Source organism: Hibiscus syriacus, unplaced genomic scaffold (assembly GCF_006381635.1).
Source record: "Hibiscus syriacus cultivar Baekdansim isolate YM2019G1 unplaced genomic scaffold, ASM638163v2 tig00110004_pilon, whole genome shotgun sequence".
In the NCBI taxonomy this organism is placed as follows: Eukaryota; Viridiplantae; Streptophyta; class Magnoliopsida; order Malvales; family Malvaceae; genus Hibiscus; species Hibiscus syriacus.
Genome location: NW_024062557.1, coordinates 1,103,388 through 1,113,912, shown reverse-complemented (window position 1 = coordinate 1,113,912; position 10,525 = coordinate 1,103,388). Strand labels below are relative to the sequence as shown.

Sequence of the window (10,525 nt, the reverse complement as noted above, 5' to 3'; positions counted from 1 at the left end):
TTTGGTTGGATGGGATAAGAAATGTCTAATCTTGTCATATTTCAAAAAATTGTAATTCTTGAAGAACCAAAAGAATATGTAATTCATTTGATATTCGAAGAACTACAAGATTAAAACTCGTTCAATTATTCAACCTTAGAAGGTATTATAAGTTCAATCATCAAAAGATTTAAAAAATATTTAAGCAAATATTAAAGACAGAACACAAATAAGTTCAAACAAAACAATGTTCCTAATGTGAGTGCAAGGAAGCTTCATTATAAATGCAAAGATCTCTTCTTGATTAGCATCAGAATGCCCCCATCATTCTTCGAATGTCCATACCCCTGAATCAATCAGATTATGGACCTCGCGCTTCAATGCTCTACAGTTCTCAGTGGGATGCCATGAGCTTCTTATGTGTAACTGCACGTGGCATCAACATCTAATCATTTTTTGTGTATCCATACATCCTTCGAATAAACATTGTGAGATGGACAATAGGGCAATTGGTTCCATTGTATATTTCAAAATCGGGCATTTTGAATTTGGGCGGGAGCACCAAGTCAAGAACCAAGACTAGTTCACTTGTACCCATTTCATTATGAAATCTTTGTCCTCTCATTCTTTTGAATGTCTCTCTGCACCAATGTTTTAGTTATCTGGGATCTTATTCTTGGTTTCTTCTATCTCATCAGGATTGGACATATTATGACTAGTAGAGTTATCCTGTGGATCTAACATAGTTTCTTTAGTGGCGGAGAAGCCTACTTGATATATTGGAAGCCTCATGGGTGAAATGAGTAGTCGTGGATTGGCAAGTTCCATCACACACTCAGAGGTTTCCATGGATGAAAAAGGCATGTTTTTTTCCTTTTTCCTGATTGATCCTAGCTAGTTTCTCAACAATCTGATTGACCATATTGGCTTGGGTTCACAAGATGGGGTCTATTGTAGCCTTTGTAATTGCTCTTATAGTTATTCCTTCAATTTTTTTTAAAATTTTCTTCCATTATGTCAAGTGATTATGACCACTTCCATCATATTCTCCATGAAATTATTCCCCATGTTTTCATGAACGATGCATGATTTTTTTAAAATAAATGCAGTGCAGAATGTAAATATACAAATGCAGATGCAAAAAATGTTGATCCCAATGATGAATATCATAGAATAATTTTCATCAGAGATAAAAGTCATCACATTACAAGATAGTTCATTTTACAGACATGCTTTCACTTAGACACTGGGTTTGAAATGAGTCAATGCTTTGTCTCAAAGCTTCGTCTTTGAAAATTATGCCCCTCAAGAGTTCCATGAACCTATCTCGGTTAATTCCCCTGCAGTGCCAAAGTTACGCGTCACTCCTTGGTGATTGGGGATGGAATGATTGTAGATAAGAATTTACTATTAGATTATTTTATCGGATCAGTGGATCGTCTTTCTAGTCTCGAATGTTTCATGATCTTCGAGCAAATTTCCTTCTTGTACTCTCTGAACTTCTTTTAGCCCTCAGTACATGTCTGTGTATACGACTACTTGATTGAAAGCTTTTATCTCTCCTTGTGAAAATTTTCACTTGAATATTCCGTTGCTGGTTAATATTTTTGCATTATGTCATGTTGATGAAATGCAATGCAAAAAATGTGAAAATGACACAAAAAGAAAATAAATGATTTAGTACAGGGAAGATAATCAATAGAATTAAAAAGATGTTATTTAAATATAACACCTACCCAATCACATGCTTTCATTAAATAACAATCATACCCGAACATACTTTCTTCCTAAAATGATTTGTTTTAAGAAATTGATCCTAACCGTATGGTATCTAGTTCGCATGCTTTTATTCAACAAAATTTATTCTATAAATTTAAAGCAAAACGTAAATGTTCATAAATGATTCTCCTTTGTGTACACTTATTTTAGCACCTACTGACAGACAGAGGTTCGGTATGGCTATACCTAGGGTGACCATTCTACGGTTAACTACATGCATAATTTCGACTTTATGAGGAAAAGGTACTCGAATTTTCCTTGATGTCAGTGCTCGTTTGGGCTACCAAATCCTCAATCCTAACTCATTATAGGAGTAAATGGATCGAGCTCAATTCGAAGGGATTCACTTCCTTATACCCATACGATGAATAAATTTCTACGAAGGTATAAGGCATGTGTACCCTAGAGGTTATTTGCTAAGGCTCATACAAAGAATAAATTCTTACGAGAGCATAGCGTTCACCCCTACTTACTTGGAACAAAGCTCGGGTCTAGAGCTTATGTCATGCAAATGTACGTGAGGTGTGTGAAGAGGAACATACAAACCTTTGACTCACAAAGAAACGAAACAAACTTGACATAAACCTTGACAAAGACTGAAAACATAAATTAAAACGTTAGTAAGATAAAAAATAAAGAATTTAGAAACATTTCAATAAATGGATTATAAGTTAACTATAGACTCAAAATCATAATTTCCACCATTACGATAATGTATAAGCGACTTATAGCCTGACACTTTAGATCCTCAGCGGAGTCGCCAAGCTGTCATAACCATTTTAAAAAAAATTATATGATTTTTAAAAAACAATTGTGACTATTTAAAAATTGGCGATTTTGAATTAATTTAAAAATTTTGGATTGGAGTCTCCATCGGCCTTTGAGCTAAGTAGGTCAAATACCTAAAATGTCTTTTAAAACAATTTTAAGGAAAATCATTTTTAAGAAAATAAATGGTCTCCGTTTACCAAAAACTCAACTTAACAGGTCTGGGAGTCGATTACGAGTGGGGAAGGATAAGCACCCTCACAGCGCCCAAAATTGGTAATTAGTCGCTTATATATTGTCGCAAGTGGAAATTATGAATTGAATATAAAGTTAGAATATGATCCATTTATTAAAGTTTAACTATTTTGCTTCGATTTATTTATTAGTGGAAATCCTTTAATTTGAAAAGAAATATCAAGATTTGCTCATCCTCCGATGGGAATTATATCTCTTCTATTTCTCGTCAAAAAAGAATATTCTCTCTTCGATATATAAAAATATGTAAATTGAATATAAATTGAATATCGGCATTTGTAAAAATTAAAAATAAATTACTATTTAAAGAAACATGCATTGCGTAATTTGAATTAAAATAAAAATGATTTAATTAGTAAAATAAACTCAGTTTATTTCAAGTTCACATTTCGTTCGAATGTCGTATCGAATCGCACTACTTCGACCAAACAGTGCTTTCCACGCTCATTCTACAAATAAGTGTTCTTAAAAATATTCGAGTGAAAACGTTAAAAATGAATGAAACAACATTTTTCACAATCATTCGAAATCAATTCCAAAGAGTAAAGAATATATACATACATAAATAATACGAACAAATAGACAATATCCATACATGGTAAAAATGTAAGGAAATAAAATCTAACTAAGAAAAAATTAAATTATAAAAGTAAAATAAACAGACAATAAAACACAATAATTAAAGGGATAACATTAAAATATTGAAATAAAGGTATAGAAATAAACGATTAGAACATTAAAGCAAGTAAAAAGTATACACTAAAATTAAATAAAGAAAATAAAAATTCATAAAATTAAATAACAGAAATAAAATGCAATAAAAATAAAATGTTAGTATCGAATTTTATTATTTATCCCAGACCGTAAATAATGTGAGTCATACCCCTGGGCGGGTCGTCGCAAGGTCGTACATGGTTCGAACATGAAATAAAACAAATAAATAAATAAAAGATTAGCGGTTAGAAAAGTTAGTTGTTAGAAAAGTTAGCGGTTAGTGGTTAGCAGAGTCCGAACTATAATAATGTGGATCATACCCCGGATCGGGTCATCACAAGGTCGAATCCAATAATTCAAACAAATTAATAACAATAAAAAATAAAATAAAATAAAGAAGTTAGTGGTTAGTAGAGTCCGAACCATAATAATGTGGATCATACACCGAATTGGGTCACCACAAGGTCGAATCAAATATTAGAAAAGTAAATAAATAAATAACAAGGGTTAGAATGCAATAAAATAAAAGTTAGTAGTTAACTTAAAATAAATAACATAGCAGAATAGTGACCAAGTTAAAAGTTAGTAAAATTAGCATGCGTATTTGAAATAAATAAGAAATAAGTGACCAGAATGCAAAAGGGGCTAAAATACAGAGGGTTAAAGGTAATTTTCCCCAGATAGTGACTAAAGCGTGAAACGCTCTGAAAATAGGAGGACTGACCACAACAATGGTGACCAAAATATAAGAACAAGCTAAAGGTCCAGGGACCTTAGTGCAATTTACCCAAAAACAATATAACTTATTTCATCTCCCTCCTCATGAACCGAGCTTCTCCCAGGCCAAAAGAAGGTTTGGTAACCGCCCAATGGTGGTACTTCTCACACCGACCACCAGGTTGAAGACCCTCAAACTCTACAGCCACCGTTCGACAACCGTTCCATAGCCACTGGCCACCGTTCAACAAGCCCAAGTCTTTTTTATTACAACCCAAAAAACGACGGATGAACGCCCCCAACGACCAAAAGGCTCTCGGCCGAACACCCCTAACGACCAAAACTGACGACCTCACTCTCCAACCACCACCACCGGTGGTTGGGTTCTAAAACCAATACTGAAACAAAACCAATTGTTCCATTAAACCTTGCCTAAAGCCTCGATTTGAGGTTGTTCCTCGACCGTTCAGCTTCCTAGACCGACCACCCTGACGTCGGCGAGGCTCTGACGAAGAAACTGATTCGCCCCAAACACCTAGCCATACCCGAAACCAAGAAAGAAAATAAGCATTAAAAAAGGAGAGACCCAACTTTTTTTTTCATTTGCTTTTTTTAACTTACAAAACATAGAGGTTTACAAGCTTTCTGATTGGCTTTTAAAGCCCCACCAAATTACAAATGGTATAATTGTAAGTTTGGTCCTTACATTTTGTTTCCTGTATAATTTTTGGACAATGGTACAATTGCAAGTTTGGTCCTTACATTTAGTTCCCTCTTTAATTTTCAGACAAAATAAGGGTATTACACCTATATTCCTTTAATTTACTACAATGCTATCTTTTACACATTGAAATCTACAGGCATTGTTGCCAGCATCACCGCATCGATACATACTAGCATCCCATAAACCAGATGACCAACATTCGATATCCGTTTGGATGATCGACATCCGAAATCTGCTATGATGAATGACGATGAACCACAAACAAATTACAAACTATGAACTTGATCTTCCGGATAGGATAGATTTATAATTTAGAATCCATTCAACTTAGTTTACATATTCTAGGCAATAAATATCATAGGATTGCACCTTACATTGTTGCTTGATATACCTATATGTCAAGAACCAGACAACTGACAAGTTCAGCAGAGCCAAAATATCTGGAGGCGATAACCTTCCAATTAACCGTTTCTGATTCAACCAGTGAATCAGGAACCTGGTCAAAGGAACCATCTAAAAAAGAAATCGAGTTTGATGGAAGATGACTGAAACTATGTTGTAGCTCAACTTGACCTGAAGAACAACAATGTCATGTTTGGCATCTTTCGTAATGAAATGAAGCCTTCAATGAAATCCAATAAGAAAAAATGGAGAATCCAAATTTGAGAATTCATTAATAGGAACATTTCTGATGACAACTTTCCAAGCATCTTCGTTTTGATCATACACCTTTATTTTACCCCTATCCAACGAGTCGGAAGCATCATAAACATATAATTGACCATCATGATCAACACTCGACTTTGTACCTGCTTGTTTCGCTGACCAATCCTCTCCCATGCCACTTGGCATATCACCACAAGAATTAGTTTCAGGATCATAAATCTCGCCCCCGACATCGAAGATAAAGGGCCATGAATATAAACTCTGGGTTACAGATAGCCTACGCACATATGAAGTCATTCTGGTTACAATAGGCTTCAACACATCAGCCAAAAAGACATTGGGTAGCTCATGAGCTCTCGAGCATGGCATACTCGAGACTTCAGACCAAGTGAAGGTGTGGGGATTGAAAACTTCAGCAGACTGAAGAGGAGTTAATCCACCTCGACCTTGACTAACTCCTCCTACAACATATACCTTGTTATTTAAAATGCTCGTCTTATGGTAGGCCCTACCTATTGACATGGGAGTCATTTCACTCCATGCATTAAGATTAGGATCGATTCACCAGATGTTTGTCATGGAACAAGCTCAAGATAATTCCCCTAGCACATAAAGACATCTATCAACTACACCAATGCCAGAACCAAAAAATATTGTGTGATCCAATCCATCCTTCTGCCCAAGCCAGCCTTTTATAAATTCAACAATTTTAACACTAGGTCCCATCATGTTTTCATAAAGTCTTACTCGACTCTCATTCGAAAATGATACTTGGAATTGATGGCAGCCTCTGCCATTTCCTTGACAAAGGGTCTGAAGCATACCATGAGGCTTTTCCTCCTCAACTTTAGTTGACACATACAATCACTCCTCTGTCATTCCAAGTTCTTTTCTCAAACTAAACAGTTGAGGGCTCATAAGAGTTGCTTTCCACTTTTGCGAAACCAACCTAAGACTGAAGTAGTAAATTCTAGGAAGACGAACAAGGATATGCATAGATAGCTCGTCAGGAAGACAAGGAATCAGTCTCGACTTATCTTCATTGAAGTATGCTAACTTCTTTTTATTGCAAGTTTCACGTTGTAAGACCTCATTGGTGTAACCAAGCTCAGAACAACCCACATGAATTTTAGTCAGCGTGCTGCAATATCAATTTCATTGTACTTCCATTGATCAATGAAAAACGTTGCAAATGAAAGAATTTAAGTAAAAATATTAGATGCAATGTTCATTATTAGACCCACAAATACATCTTGAGCAGGGATTTAAATGGAGGTCCGCTATCAGAATAGCATCCGTTATATACGAATTTGTATCGTCCGACACTGTTATTGCATGACTGCGATACCCACAATGTCTTCAATAACACCTGTTATGTCCGCAATCACAATAAATGCAATGTAACCAAAAATACGACCCTAGCCGCAATTTAAATCTCTGATCTTGAGGTCATTCTTTCAACTGGCACAAACTTCACATATATCAAAACCCAACACCTTTTTTCCCTCTTTCTTCTCCAAAAATTTGGCCAAGACAAAATTGATAAGATATAATTAAACTAAAGTAGCATTGGACTAAAGAATTCACTAAAATCAATTACAGATAATCCTCTATGCCATTATGATCAAAGCTTGAACCAAAAAAAAGAAGAAGCTCAATTCATGATTAACGAGATAGCATGTAAAGAAAACATTGAAGAAACAAACACCCTCTTCTCCAATTTACATTGCCCATCAATCCAAAAAAAGAAAGATAACAATTCCAGCTCAATTCCCAATCAACCCAACAAATTATCACAAAATTTTCACCGATCATACTGTTACTTTCCACAACTTAACCATTCCATGCCACCATCAAAAGATAATTAACAAACGGAACATATTTCTTTTAAAAAAAAATCAAATCAAATGTAACAACAAAAGAAAAACAAAACCATATTCGAAAAATTAAAAGAATCAGTGAAAAAGTACCTAACACCCAAAAGAGAGAATCCTCCAAATCAGGAACTGAAATCTATCAAACCAAAAGGCGGTTCCTGTAATTGCAATTCAAGTTTGGCTGCTTGAAGTGCATATATAAGTACATAAAACAGAATCAGTAAAAGAAATTGTTTAGGTGGACGAAACAGAAGAAAAAAAATATAAAAATATTTCTTTTAAAAACAGTGCCAACGTGTATCACAAACATTGGGATTTTTATGTTTGTGTTTTTATCAGTCAAGCAGTAAGTATAGAGGGTAAATTACACTTTAGTACCTCAATTTTCACTTTAATTCCATTTCGATCATATAATTATTTTTAAAAATAATTATATCAAATGTTTAGTTTTGATTTCATTTTGATCATCTATCGTTAAAAAATTAACAATAATGCTTTGGGATGAGCGTTTGACCGAGTCAAGTCGAGTAAAAAATATTTCAAGTTATTCGAGTTCTATTTTATAACTCAACTTGAAATTGATTTTTTCGAGTTGTTTGAGTCTCTGTTTAAATTTTAAGTGTAAATATTTATAATATTATGGTAAATTTTTAATTCTAATTTAAATGATTTTCTATAACCATATACAATACAAATATATTTCCTCATAATTTTTCATACATGATATATATATCATACAAAATTGAATTACTCAACTCAAACTTAAAAACTAATTCACTAATTACTAAAAATTTGAGTTATTGTTCGAGATCTATTTTATAACTCAACTCGACTAGAATTTAATTTTTTTAGTTGAGTCGAGTTAAAAAATTTCAAGTTATTCGAGTTCTATTTTATAACTTGACTCAAATTTGAAATTTTTTAGATTCGAGTCTAATTGTTCGAGTTTATATTTAAATTTATTTGTAAATATTTATAATATTATAATAAAATTTAATTTAAATGATTTCCTATAACCATATATAATACATATATATTTCTTCATATTTTTCAATATGTGATATACATATATCATACAAAATTGAGGGATTCAACTCAAAATTGAAAATCAATCTACTAATTACTAAAAAAATTGAGTTATTCGAGTTCTACTTTATAGCTTGACTCAAATTTAAAAAAAATTTTGAGTCAATCTGAGTTTATAAAATTGTAGTTGAGTCGAGTTGTTCAAATTTCTGTTTAAATTTAATCGTAAATTTCAATTTAAATGGTTTTATATGACCATATACAATACATATATTTTTTCTTCATATTTTTTCATATGTGATATACATATATCATAAAAATTGAGGAACTCGACTCAGACTTGAAAATCAATCCACTAATTACTAAAAAATTCTAGTTATTCAAGTTTTATTTTATAACTCAACTCAAATTTGAAAATTTTTCGAGTTAAGTCGAGTTTACAAAATTTTAGTTTAGTCAAGTTGTTCGGATTTCTGTTAAATTTAATTTTTCATATTTATAATATTATAGTAAAATTTTAATTCTCAATTTATATATATATATCCATATTTTCGTATGAGATACACATATATCATGTAAAATTGAGGGACTCGACTCAAACTTGAAAACTAATCCACTAATTGAGTTATTAGAGTTCTATTTTACTGGAATCGAATTTGATGTTTTTTAAGTCAAGTCAAGTCGAAAAGATTGATTTTCTTAGTCAATTTTTGCTCACCTTTAGGGACGTTTGGTTTAGGGTATCTCACATTACTGGAGGAATGAAATGTCATTCCCCCGTTTGGTTGACAAACATTCTCAGCCCCCGGTAATTAGAAATTTAATTTCTTAACGGTTAACCGTTGGTTAGTTGTTTATCAAAACTTCTAACCGTAACCTTAACCGTTAATCATCATTTTTAGCGGTTCGGTTAACCTAAACCATTTAATATTAATGATTTAGTTAATTAACCTTTTAAATGTAACAGTTACGGTTAATGATTCTGGATATTTTTTAACACCCCTAACATATAGGATATGTTATATATATAACACCTAGAAAAGAATGATAACATACATGGCACAATATATATATATGGACAGAAAAATACATAATAAATGTAATCGATACATATATATATAAGGCAAGGATAACACATACTATATACGCACACGCTATATAAGTAGTATAATATATTACATTAATACAACAACCATATGTATATCTTGTGCGTGCGTGTATATATATTTATTATTATATTTCACTACAGTAAAATTGTTTTACAACAGTGTTTTTAGAGTAAACATCACTAACTTTAAACATATTGTAGCGTTTCCATTCCAAATACCTCAAAATGGTAAATTTAGCAGCGTTTATATACAAACGTCGCAATAGTGTTTATCTATAGTGGTGTTTTTCAACAAACGCCGCAACATAGTAGTACTTTAGCGATGTTTTTATACAAACGTTGCAATAGGGTTCATCTATAGTGGCATTTTTTAACAAACGTCGCAACAAAGTACTACTTTTGTGGTGTTTTTATACAAATGTTGTAATAGGATTAATCTATAGTGGCATTTTTTTCAAAAAAGCCGCAACATAGTAGTACTTTAGCGGTATTTTTATATAAAATGTTGTAATAGGGTTCATCTATAGTGGTGTTTTCCAACAAACGCCCTAATAGAGTAGTACTTTAGCGACGTTTTTATACAAACGCCGTAATTATTAAAATGTATTTTTCAAAACGGATGACCAAAATATGATATACTTAAAATAAAAGTGACATTTGGTGTATATCGGCTTTTTTAGCGCTGTTTTTCTATCAAACGACGCTATAGACTTATATTTTAGTGGGTTTTTTTATACAAACGTCGCTATAGACTTGTACTTTAGTGGCGCTTTTGTTCAAATATCGGAATAGTTGTGTACTTTAGTGGATTTTTTGTAATAAACGGCAATAATCATGTACTTTAGTGGCATTTTTTATAATAAACACTGCAATGTCATGTAACTTATTGGCGTTTTTATAACAAGCACCGCG

General features: G+C 32.7%; 1 pseudogene; it reads right to left on the bottom strand.

The window, feature by feature from the left end:
* Positions 1–5,202: 5,202 nt before the first annotated feature.
* LOC120212179 lies at positions 5,203–6,854 on the bottom strand (annotated as a pseudogene).
* Between the last annotated feature and the right edge of the window lie 3,671 nt (positions 6,855–10,525).